The following is a 13132-nucleotide window of genomic DNA, read 5'->3' as shown; positions in this document are numbered from 1 at the left end:
CGGACCTAATGAAGTGTCGCATCCGCTTCCCCCAAGCTGCAGCAGGGGGCGACAGAGATATTTGGACGCCTGCGCTGAAACCTTTTTGGAATTGACCAATTTGAACGGCGGTGTGTATTTTACGTCATGTGGTCAACGTCTTATTTGTGCGAATTATTTCCGCGTGAATGGGGAGCGGCGGCGTGTGCGCGCGCGCGCCGCGCTGCATCCACTCCTCCTCCTCCTCTTCCCAAATACCCACGCGCGCTCAAAGCTGCCTGGACCCGCCTGGTCCGAGTCACTCGCTTTCCCTCTGGTCTCGGTTGCGTGCGCGGCGCCTCTCTGCTCTGCGCGCGGAGATCGAAGGACGATGTGAGATTTTCATTTCTTTTTCATTTCTTATTTTTTTGGGGGGGGTGGGGGGGAGGGAGGGGGGGGGGAGCGGGTTCGGATTTAGCGCCGTGACGGACTCGGAGCGATGGTGAGTTCAGAAAGTCCTTTTAATGACATTTTTTTCCCCACGCCAGCTTTGCGGCATTTGACCTTCCTCGGGGCTTGCAAAGTCTGCGCAGGATGCAAGCAGCTCGAAGCTTTGCCAGAAACCCCAAATCGGAATGCGAAGTATGTCTTAAGCGTCGGCTGAGGAAAGCGGCTTCCTCTCCGTTTACAAACATTTCTCCAGGTGCTCGGATTTTGAGAGTATTCAATTCTTCTTGATTGGAATTGGTCACTTTCATCACGTTCATCCTGTTGACAATGTTACGTTTGCTGTAGGCGCCCCCCGAATTTGACGTCGCGACCACTGGAATTCATTTATGTATTTATTTGAAATTCACGTAGCGACGTGAAATTTGGCGGACAACAAAAAAAAAAGTCTCAAAAATCCTTGCCTGACGTTTGGTGTTCTGGTTTTATGTGGATATTTGAAGGGTCTTTTGTTTTTGTTTTGATGAAAAATCGAAAATTCTGCCCCCAAAACCTGCAGCTTCATATGGCCACGTGGAATTTGGTAGGCAAATTCGACCCCCCCCCCCACAAAAATAAAAAGCCATGCTGAAAAAGACACAAGGAATCTGACATTTTGGGTGAAAAGTTTCCAGAGTTCATTCAAAGGCAAGCCAGTTTGACACGCAAATTCGGTCGTCTTATCGATCATGAGCGGAGCTGCAAAAACCTTTGGAGAAACCAAGCCTGAAATGACCCAGGATGACATTCTGGTTGAAAAGAAAAACCAACAAAAAAAACCTCAAGATGTCATGCTTGAAAAGACGCAGAAGTCTGCCAAATTGGTTGGAAGCAACAATTTGGGGCGCGATTTGCACATTTCTCACGGTCACTTGAAGACAAACGTCTCTGCCATTTTGTCCAATTAACTTCAAATTTGAACCTTGCGTGATGGATGTAAAATAGCCAAATATTTGGGTTTTTATCATTGTGTGTATGTTTGAAATGTGATTCCCCCCCTTCTTCTTTCCGTTCAAAGGGGCGTTACGTTGCCAAATTTAGCGATTTCGGCAGAAAACGCCCACTGAATGTACATTTTCACCAGGACGAATACACCTGCAGTCGTTTTCCGACAATGAGAAAGCCCTCAAAATGGCCTTCCATTTAATAATCATCATCATAATAACGCGATTTGAACCTTGTTTACTCGACAGCTGCTTATAAATGTTGACAAGTTCCATTGTCCGCAATGGAAACTCCAACATGCAGTGTTTGATTGACGTCCTCCAACTGAAAGTCTTGACACAATAGAATAATAATAACAATAAAATTCTGCGCACCCTCCGTCTTGCTTATTCTTGATGGTTACGCAACATTTTATGGAGCTTCTGGCGGGGTCGAAGGTGCTGATTACGCTACGAGGGCGTTCTGGCGGGTCACACCTCGGCCCGCCAGCACGCCGCGCTCGGCGCACGCACGCGACGGCGAGCCGGGACGCAATCGAGAGCCACACGCCGAGTCCGGGTGACATCGTTCAGATGTTTTGTCGATCGGCAGGCTGGAGGAGCCGACGCCGGCTCGGAATGATTGGACTTGAATGAGAAACGTTCTTGACGGTAAGGTGGACGTTGACGAGGACTTTTTGTTGAAAGGAGGGAAGAGAACGGTTTGAAATGAGGCTTTCAAGTCAGGGCCGCGCTTTCAAACAAGGGTCCGAAGTCCGGGTTGGACTTTCAAGTCTCGCAGAGCAAAGCGGAATAGCAAGCCCGATGGAGGAGACGTTGCCGCGGGTGAGCCGCAGCCCGGCGACCTTTTGGGGCGGCCGCCAGCCAATTGCAGGGCACGTGTAGACGATTTAAAGCACAGGTGTCAAACTCAAGGCCCTGGGGCCAGATCCGGGTCCGCCACGTGATTTTAGGTGGCCCGCGCAGGCAAATCATGCGCGTCGACTTCATGTTTCTTGCTAAAAGACCAACATTTGAAATTGTCTTTACTTTGAATGTTGAGCTATTGAAATGATTTTTTTTTGTTATAAATCTCCCTTCTAAAACAAATAGAAAAATGATTGAACACATCTTTTTTTTTTTTTTTTTTTTTTTTTTAACTGGCGTCTGATTTCAAAGTTATACCCGTTATAACAATATTAACACAATTAGCAGATGAAAACAGAGTAACTCTTGATATGATATTGCAAGACTTCGCCAATGATGACACGGACATGGTAACACGAGTGGACTTGAAAAATGTCATTACACAATATTCAGACAATAGTTTGACAACAATATGCATAATATCACAATAAGCCGTGAGAATGTAACAATACCAAACATACGATAATACTGCATCATGATAAAGGGTGGACGTTATAACAACATAATATTGCAATATTTGTAATAACATGCGATTACAAGGTAATCAATATCTTGCAAGCCAGCAATATGTCATTATATTTATCTAGATGAGAAAAGAAAAACTTGTATGAAATGAAAAGTAACGGCGAGTAAAGTTTAGTGAGAGTAAATAATGTTTAATGGTGTCAGGCGTTCAGGAGCGTCATTCATTCCGTTTATTAGACCATTTAATTGGCTCTTCATGCAACGTTTTAAGAACAACACAGTACAAAGAGTCACCGAGATGAGTCTCGCATCGGGTTTAAAGACGTAGTGAACCTCCGTAACAGCAGGTGGCAGCGCAGACTACATGGACAAAAGTATTGCGAGTCCCACAGGAAGTAAAAATGTGCAAGTGTGTACATCTGCGTTTGCCCACTTGTTGAAGAAAAAAAACATTTGAGTCTGGGATTTGCCTAAAACAGCTGCTTTAAAGCAAAATGTCCGACTTCCTGTTCAATTTCGGGTATTGGCCCTTAAGAGTTTTTCCTGCATCCTGTTACGATAGACACGTCTACCAAACATCGCCTCGATCGGTGCCACCGGTGTCGGGGGCTAATTTTTCAAATTCGCGTGAGAAGCCAAATTGCCCCTAAAATGGCTACTTCAACCCAAGATGGCTGACTTCCTGTTCTATTTCTCCCTTGGGTCCTTGAGACTTTTTGGTGTGTTCTGTGACGATGGAAATCCCCCACCAAATTTTGCATTGCTCTGTGAAACTGGTGGCTGATTTTTTGGGATTTTTTTTTTTGGATGCACGTGATTGGCCAAATCGACCCTAAAGTCAGACAGTTTCGCACCAAAACGACGAGGTCGCGTCGCGGTGAGCAAAGATGCTTCCGAGAGGGAGAAGAAGGGGCGGCGAGGGTTCAGCGGCAGGACGAGACCGAGACGTCTGAAGGACGAACGGAGAGCGCGCCGGTTATTTTGGGTTGTTGCACCTCGGGCGGCTCAGTCACAAAGCTTCTGTTTGATGACTTCACCCACTCCCAAACCAACCTGAGACGCTTCGCGACAGAGTGCGAGGGTGCACCGGCAGCCCCCCCCCCCCCCCCCCCCCTCGCTTGTGCACCGCTCGCCTGCACTCACATTGCTCCCCCCCCCAGCTAAAATATGGATTCTTTCATTTATATTGTTATCATGAATGAGTTGTGAGAGGCTATTGATCGTTCCGTCACACGTAGGTTGCATTCAACTGAGCAAACTGTTGACTTCTTGTTTTTTGATTCTGTGGATGATTTTTTGGTTTCATGTATTTATTTCTGTTGTGCAGTTATCAGGACTAACTAGCAAGAAAACGTCAGATTAATCAAATGTGATACTTTCCGTAGGTGAATGTGCCAGCGCGTTACTGAGCAGACGTGACCGAGCATGTCGTGATTTAATTTGACTCTATGGATTGTTTTTCCTTGTGGTCTGTTTCTACTGTGCAAGGTGGCAATTATCATCAATAACTGGCAAGAAACAATCGCATTATCCATACGACACGTATATTGCATGCGTGCATGTGCCAGCGCATGACCGAGCACACCGTTGACTTCTTGTTTTTAACGCTGTGGATTATTTCTCGTCATTGTGTTTATTTCTATTGTGCAAGGTGGCGATTTACTCAATGCCTGCGTAAAAAAAAAAAAAAAACAACAAAAATTCCATGAAACAAACATGTTTAAAATGCCCATTTAACAAAAAGCAAATGTACGTACTTTAAGAGGTTACAGTCCACTCGCATTGGGGCCAAAAGTGCAGGTGCGACAACCTCCAATTTCAACCGATGCAATTGAACTAACTCATCCCAGCTTTTTACAATGTTTACAATGGAGGGCGGTTTTCTACTTCTTATTCCCTTGTGGGCCACCGCAAGTGTCCCCAAATGGCTTCGCAGCAGTAAAAGTGAAACACAAACAGCAAGCACCGGCTACGGTTAGTGGGCTGCAATAGACAATGAAGGCATGGAAATGGATGCAAATTAACCTGATTTATTTCTGCCTGATGACCACCGAGGACAAAGAAAACACTTCTGTGGTTGGAATAATGTGAAAAAGTAATTAAAAAAAAAAAAGAAAATGTGCGAATGGTGTCACGCAAACACACAAAGCGATTTTTTTGTGTGTGTGTGCCGACACAGATTACTACCAGCTATTTTTTATCATACTATTTGTCCCCCTATCCGGGCTCAAAATGTAGCAGCGCTTGTGTTTTCATGAAAACATTGACAGATGTGCCCAAACGACTGGTGGCGCTATAAGCCCTCGCCGTGTGGCCATTTTAGCCAACCAGAAAGCAAAAGAAAGACGTGTGGATAATCCAATAACGACATCTTTGTCTTGGTGCATAATGTCATGTCGTAAAAGGGGGACAAAAACCAGAAAAGCAACAGCAAAAATGCTCGTAAATGTCAGTTCGTGGGAGGAGCGATAGCATTAGTCATATGGGGAAGTGTCTGAGTTTGCCATGGACTTTCATTTTTTTACTTTGTGGGTTATTTCTGGTTCTCTTTATTTCTATCGTTGGTCACTCTGAATAATTGGCAAGATGGACGACCACCTTAATCATATGACCCATTATGCGCATGCATGTGCATGCCCTGGTCTTTTACTCTTCTTTTCTTTTCTTTTTTTACTTTGTGGATTATTTTTAGTCATTCTGTTTATTTCGATTGTGCACAGTGGCTGTTCTGAATTGGAGAATAATCCCAGTAATCATATGACACATACTGTACATTGTTTCATTTGCCTGAGTCAGCTGTGGACTATTTTATTATTATTTTTATGGATTAATTTTAGCTGTATTCATTTATCTTTTACAAGGTGACAGTTATCACAAATGCATGCTGAGAGGAGCTATCATATTATAACGCGTACATTGTGCGTGCACATGTGCAAGTGTGCGCCGTGGATTTTGTATTGACTCTGTGGATTATTTCTAGTTGTTCTGTTTATTTCTAGCGTGCACGGTGGCAGAGGAGTCATTATATTATTCATATGACTCACATATTTTGCTCGCACATGCCCATGTGTGCCATGAACTTTTATTTGCCTTTGTGGATTATTTCTAGTCATTGCATTTATTTCTGTTGCTCAACGTGGCGGTTATCATGAATATGTTGTGAGTGAAGCCATTGCATTAGTCACATGACACATACACTGCACATGTGCCCGTGTGTCTTGTTTTTCACGCTGCGGATTATTTCAAGGTGTTGTGTTCATTTGTATTATACACATTGGCAGAGGAGTGAATATATGTCATATGTTACGTGCATTATGCACTTCCCTGTGTGGAGTGTGGATTTTTTTTTTCCTTAGAGTGTGGATTATTCCTAGACATTCTATCTGTCTATTGTTCAAAGAGGCGAGTTGAAATATTCGTATGACGCGTTCATTAAGCACGTTTGTCCTCGAGCATGCTTTGAAATTTTGGTTTTTACTCTGTGGATTATTTCTCATTGTTGCCTTTGTCTGCTGTTCAAGGTGGCAGTTATCACGAGTAATTGAGAACAGGAGAATTGCATCAATGATCCGGTGTACATGAAGCTTGTTTTTACTTTTTAAAATTTTACTCTGTAGATGATTTCCTCCTGTCCATTTCTATTGTGCAAGATGGCCCTAATTGTGAATATCTGGGGAAAGGAGCAAAGGAATATTGACATAAATATGTTTACGTGTTGAAAAGCAAATGTCTCAGTGTTGATGCAGTGACTAATATAATGACACATTTTTAAAGCTGAATCATTCATCCATACGTTAGCGCGTCTGATTTTTCTTGAAGTGCCGTGGGACGCTAGTGTGGCGCGTACGAGCGCTGGAGCGTCTGTAAATGTGAAGTTATGCGAGGTGAAGTTTCTCTCTCGTCGCCACTCGCTTTGGAAGACGGGAGCTGCCGCTAAAAAAACTCCCAAAATGCGTTCGCTCATCTTTTATGGATGCGGGGCAGGATTCCGAGCGAGCCCCGCACCTGCTGCTCAGTGCCACGTCTACATCGCATTTACGCAAAAGCCGTAGTTTCGTAACTCGGAAGACGTATCGTTACATCATCTGACATCGCGACACGATTGAAGTCCTTTTTAATAAGAGGCGTATTATTACAGGAATATAGTCCGAGAACAAAATGCTGTCGAAAAAAGAATAAAATAAAATAAAATAGATTATGATTCAACTCCGGCGCAAATTATTACAAATATAACGGTCGTCACACTGGCCGGGTTTACATGCAGACTTTTTTGTCATTCCGATTGAAGCTCTCTGGTCAAGTGTTTACATGCGACGTAATCAATTCCAATGAGGCGTATACAAGTGCACCACATTTAATCGCAACAGCACATTTATCAAGATGGAGGGCAGATGTCTATTTAGCACAATAGTGGGGACTGTTTTTACACTTTTATTAAACGACCGCTTGACTAAAAACGAATTACGAGGTATTAAAAACAAGATCTCCGCGGCATACGAGTTCTGGTCGGAAGCCGCCACGTTTATGTGCGTAAACGATGAGGTCGTGGCACCTTTGCGTCAAGACGGAGCCTGCGCAGACAGAGCGCAAGGCCGCCACCATTTTAACTGACGGTTCACAGGACGAAAATGTACTTCTGATCGCTTTGGCAAAAGGAATATTCCCGACCCGTGAAAACCGAATGAAATTCCATTCAGATTCGGCCTGTTTATTCCGATTGAGGTGGAGCATTTACCCACCCCAGGGGGGGTACCCGACTGAGAGGGCATCACCCATGGCCAGGGTGCCATGGTAGTAGTCTACCTGCAAGAGGATGACGGGGTGGGGGGGGACCTCCTCAACCACCAAGAAGATGGGTGCCCAGAGGGGAACCAAGGGGAACACCACGGGGCAGAGGAGTAGCTCCCCACCTTCTGCAGAATGAGCCAAGTGACCACCCACCCTATTACTATGGTCACAAGGTCTCCCGACTGTGAACTGGACATTTTGCCTCGAGAGAATCAGCATTTCCAAGTTGTTGTTATCAACAGTTTCGCATATAATCCTCTTGTCCTGCTGTTTATGCCGTATCGACTCCCCGAGATATTTTATTGACATCTCTGGCGACCCGTGACTTCCCACGCGTCCGTCAAACGCCACAACGCGTGTCAATCACGCTAATGTGCCAGAGCGGAAAAACGGTCTGTAAAACATGCTGATGCCTCTGCGTTGCTGTTTAGCTTTAGTATGTGAGTAGCACAATGCTATATTATTAGCATTAGCATGTTAGGACAGGGTGCTGTCAAGATTGAGCTTTTCGCGATGTTGGAGGCAAAAGGTAGTGCGGAGTCTCAAAAAAAAAAAAAAGATTTCTTTTCAAAAACCAAAAGGCAAACAAGGCATACACAATAATTTAAAAAAAATGTAAAATGTAAAAAAAACAAGATTTAAAGTAATAAACTAACACTGGGAATAATCTCACTCCAAAAAGAAACAAGACATGAAACCATGACTGACAAGGACAATGATCCAACTCAGACCGACAGAAAACGGGGAACTGAAAACGATCGAACTGACGAAACAACCAGGCACACCTGGACAAGACGAAAACCTAACGAGCAAGACGAGACATGAACGCTTGACACAGGAAAGCAAGACGTAGCACGAACTAAACGTCATCTCTTTGTCTCGCTCAAGTATTTTATATATATTTTTTAACTTTATTTTTTTTTTTTTTAGCTCATGTACATTCTGTATAACTTTGCCCGTCTGTCTGTCCAAAATATCAAATGCGGCCTTTGAACAGAGGTTTGCCCAACATCGATTTAGAAGAAATAAAAGAAGAAAAGATTGACCTTGGAAAACTCGTTCCTCCAAAGCCGCGGAGACCGCCTCAAAAAGTGCTCCCCCCCCCCCCCCCCCTTTCGCAGACGCCACATGACCACCTGGGTGTTATGCTAATGAGGCGCCTTGAAGACCCTCGAAGGGGTTGCCGCGGCAACACGCCCACACCGCTTGGAAAGCTCACTGCTAACCTGCAGGCAAAAAAAAATCTGTTGTTAAAATGTAAAATAAGATCAAGATAAATCAAACATAAAACATGCAACATTTTTCATTTCAATCATAAAATCCCATTTTTGATTGCATTATTTAAAATGTAATTATTATGAATTAATTGTTTAATAAAAAAATATATATTTTTGAATGCACATATATATATGTATATATACTGTTTTTTAAACAGGTAAAAGTTCTCAACCTTTGACAAGAGAGATGCTAAATAAAAGTAAAATTTTAAAACCAGTTCTCACCCTTTGAAGACCCTTTTGAAGACATCCAGTCAAATCAAAGTAAAATGCAATTAACAATAACTAACATTAAATATATGTAAATACAGTAAAACTGCTTACCCTTTGAACAAATGACACGACAGAAGAGTAAAAGTACTCACTACCGTTACTGCCGACTCCCCCTTTGAAGATGTAACACGAACCAAAAGTCAAATCAAGCAACGGTTGTCACCCTTCGCACACTAACACTAAATATACTCAAGATATAAATCAAGGAAAAGTACTCTTCCTTTAACAACAGATGCTAAATAAAAGTAAAATCTAATTTGACAAAAGTGCTTGCCCTTCAAAGACATGACGCTAAATAAAGAGTAGTCACTCTTTGAAAAGGCTAAATAAAAGTAAAGTACAAGTGAAGTAAAAGTGCTCGCCCTTTGAAGACTAACGCTAAATGCACTGAAAATGACAATAAAATGAAGTAAAAGTACTCATATGCTTGGTGTTGTAATACTAAACTAAAAGTAAAATAAAGTTCAAGTGCGCAACCCTTTGAAGACAGCCGCAATCATATCGATCGTATTGCGCTTTCTGTTTCCTGTTCTATGGCTATCATCACGCTGAACTTGCAGCTAAAGTGTTGTGAAAAAAAAAAATTCCAGAACGTAAATAAAGTTCCGAGGCGGTCGGCCATGTTGGAGCAGGTCCACTTGGCGGGAGATAAACACGGCGGCCCGAGCGACAGTAAACGCCGCACAAGTGGCAGAAGACGAGCGGGGGAGGGAGCTAGCGCCCGCGCGCCCGCGCGTGCGTGTGCGGAAAATTTGAAATCAGCCTTCATTCAGTAAATACACTTTCCCTTGCATTTGTGTTTGGTGTCGTGCCTCGGCTGCGCTTTCAGTGGCCCAAAAATGTCATTTTACGATAACCAAACATGATGGTTAAAAAGTACGCAAAGTGTGATAAGCGGCGGCCCGAGAAAGATCCAAGTCGGTCAACAGTGCGCGTGTGCGGAGGGCCCACGGCTGGCCCCCGACGGCCAAAACTAACCGAGGGCGACCTTCTCCTGCAAAGATAAACACAGAAGCGGTTTGATGGCCCCCACGCTCGGAATGTTGCCGTAGGTCGTCCCGCCAATGAGGTTTCCCGACAGCCGTGTGGGGACGAGGGCTCGGTAGAGTTGAGGTTTAGGTCTATTTATTTAGTCGCTGGGGCTTCTTGGTCTACATTCGCGACGTTTTGCTTTGTGGCGGTCCTTGAAGTTGCCTTGTGCAAGGGAACTGTCATGGAGTCTACTTTGCCGTTCCAATTGTCCTGCATCCAGCGGTTTATGTAACACGGGTTTTATGGTTGTGTACATGCTAGATGCATGGTGTGGATGCTTTGCTGATTTTTCTGCGTCTGACATAAAATAAACATGACATGAAATAAAACAATCCAGATGGAATACCGGCCCGTGCCCCTCTGTACCTGCCCCTTCGAACATTTGAACCGCAAACCTTTTTTTAAGATCCTCTCCGTCTTGTCCCTCCATCTTTAGGCGGTTACAAACATCTTTCGCATTCTATCCACTGTATCACTAATTAGGACGTTTGCCTCTCCAAATTCCGATTTGGCAATGTTTGAAATTCACGCAAATGCCACAACTTCACACATTTTTCGCGTGTGCTTTTATGATAAACATGTCCAAAAATGAACAAGCGGCATTAATCTTTCCTTTTGACTGCTAACGGCCGCTGGGAATCGAGGATTCTAGTTTTCCAAATAGAGCGTGCGCTCCTTCCTCCTCCCCCTCGTCTTCCTCTTCCTCGTCCTCCTTTTAAACAAGCTTCCCCTTATTTATCGGTGTCGTTTCATTTCCTCATTTCGGATGATGACAACATTACAGTGTATATGTAAAGGAGTAAAAATCCGCTTTGGTTCGATGGGAACTGAACTGTAAGCACAACACGTGCCCATATATGGAGTTGCCAAGGAAGTGGAACAACAAGGAAGCAAGTTCGATTATTTCAAAATAGTAAAAGTGGCTCACGGTGAGAGCTGTTCCTAATTTTTGGGCGACCTTATGTGGCCTGTGAGTGCAGTTTATGGTCACCTCTGATTTTTATATGGACTCAGACTCAAGTTTAGTCTGAAGGTGAATGCGGACAGCTGTCTAATATTCCAATTTTCATCGTATGATAATATCCTCGAGAGACCAGAAATCACCTTGAATGACCTCCGCCAGGGAGGACCTGTGTTGATCCAAATTCAGAATGTTTGGCCTAAAAGGAAAAAGCCATGACATTTGTATGCAGATCCAGGATTCTTTTATTTTTGTTTTGCTTGAATATGAATAACGACATTCAGACACGTACTGTACGTGTTGAAGTTTACAATCTGTTGTGAAATTTGTGCCTTGGCTCAAGGACGATTTTAACGCAGTAGGAAATCCTCATACTGGAATTTCATCTATGTTTGCAAATGTGGATCAAAACTGGATCGGAATCGGCTTCCTGCCATTGCGAGCGCAGTTTAAAAGGACAGACCGAATCCACCCTCGTAGCTGGCAAGCTTTTCACAATACACATTCTTAGTTCCATATTTCTATTACTAATTTATTAGTGTTCGCATGTTGTGTTGACACAGTCAAGCGGTATCGTCTGTATTTTGCCATTGCACCTTGTACGCGCGGCAGGCGGGGCTAGCCGTAATGTGAGCGAGCGAAGTCCAGTCGACGCGTTTGAGGTCCTCGAGACACCCGCGCCGCATCGGTCAGCATTTGTGCGCGTTTCAAAAGATGCGTTTGAAAATCCCTTGCCAAGTCAGTCTGGCACTGTCATTCAAAATAAAGAATAAAAAAAAACAACAACACAAAAATCGGCGTTCATTGTACAGGCAGAGATTGAAAATATTGCTAGCGGTTTGAAAACTTGTATAATGTACTTTTCATTTTGACCCATATTGAATAATAAAACCAATCGTCCTTTATGGCACATAACGTTTTTCAAATGAACTTTATATACAAGTGTAACAAGAAGTAAACCACTTTTTGTAAAACTCATATACAGTAAAAAAAAATGTTTGTTTTTTTGCCTGTCATGAGCCTCAAACGCATTCAACCAATTTTAATCGGAAACGGTCAAAACCACAAGTTTGTGGGAAACAAAACAGTTCAAATGTGAATGTAAAATAGATTTTAAAAAAATACAAATAATCATTCATTCATTCATCATTCATTCACTCTCATTGTTTAAAATTTCTCATTTGTAACTTATATACTGATCTTAATATAATGATCGCACCAATTATTTAATACAATCAATGTAAAAAATGGTCAAAGCGGATGTGAAAATAATGTATTTGACTTATTTCTATCAATTATTCAATACAATAAATGAAAAAATATTAAAAGTATATGTGAAAATAAAGCAATTCCTCAATTCTTTCATGAGATAAAGGGGAGGGGATCAATAAAAACATGAGTACAGTTTAATGAACCAATGTTTGGGAGGAAAGAGCCAAATGAAAGCAACCAATATTAACGTTTGATAAGTTAACACCCAACCCCGTTAAAAAATCAACAAATAGAAAAAGCAAATCTTTTGATGCCGACTGAACTGAGCTTGTATCGGGTGTCCACGCGTACCTAATGTTGTGTCCCAGCTAGCTGCAGAGTACGGAGTGGTCTAGAAGCTTTACAGCTGGGAAAGCCGCTGATGGTTAAAGTGCAGCACATGCGTGCGTGTGCTGCATGGGAGCGGCCGCGTCTCCCGCGGGCAATAAATCACAAAGCACTTTCTCCGGTTTTATGGACTTAAAAGCGTCTCGTGTATGCGCTCTGGACGAGTCCACGTTGTTTTGCCTTCTTCAAACTCTTGTCTCTCGCGTTCCTCGCTGCACTGCGCTTGTCCGCGTACGCCAGATTGCTTGCGTGCGTACGGGGTCTCCAGTCTTTGGGGTCTACCGGCCTTTGTCTCAGGGAGTTACCAGGTTTGAAGTGCACCGGAATGTCGTGTTGGTTGAAACCAAGGAATACGCCGATAGAGTACGTACATTGGGGAAAGCAAGTAACCACATGTCACAGCACAGACAGGCAAACTCCTCAGGTGAAGACTCAGCTGTCCA

The 13132-nt window shown here is 43.3% G+C and overlaps 1 protein-coding gene across 5 annotated transcripts in view; it reads left to right on the top strand.

The window, feature by feature from the left end:
- The first annotated feature begins 236 nt into the window (after nucleotides 1-236).
- The window catches only part of htr4 (5-hydroxytryptamine receptor 4), a 53463-nt gene continuing 40567 nt past the window's right edge, over nucleotides 237-13132 (top strand). For 3 of the 5 annotated variants that reach the window (XM_061685681.1, XM_061685677.1, XM_061685675.1), the window contains exon 1: nucleotides 237-351. The gene's annotated coding sequence lies outside the window, so the exon portion shown is untranslated. Of the gene's footprint in view, nucleotides 352-415; nucleotides 461-13132 lie in introns of those variants that run through there. The other 2 variants (XM_061685676.1, XM_061685679.1) reach the window with 2 other exon arrangements.

The sequence above is a fragment of the Phycodurus eques genome, chromosome 9, assembly GCF_024500275.1.
Source record: "Phycodurus eques isolate BA_2022a chromosome 9, UOR_Pequ_1.1, whole genome shotgun sequence".
In the NCBI taxonomy this organism is placed as follows: Eukaryota; Metazoa; Chordata; class Actinopteri; order Syngnathiformes; family Syngnathidae; genus Phycodurus; species Phycodurus eques.
This window is presented reverse-complemented; position numbering and strand designations above follow the sequence as displayed.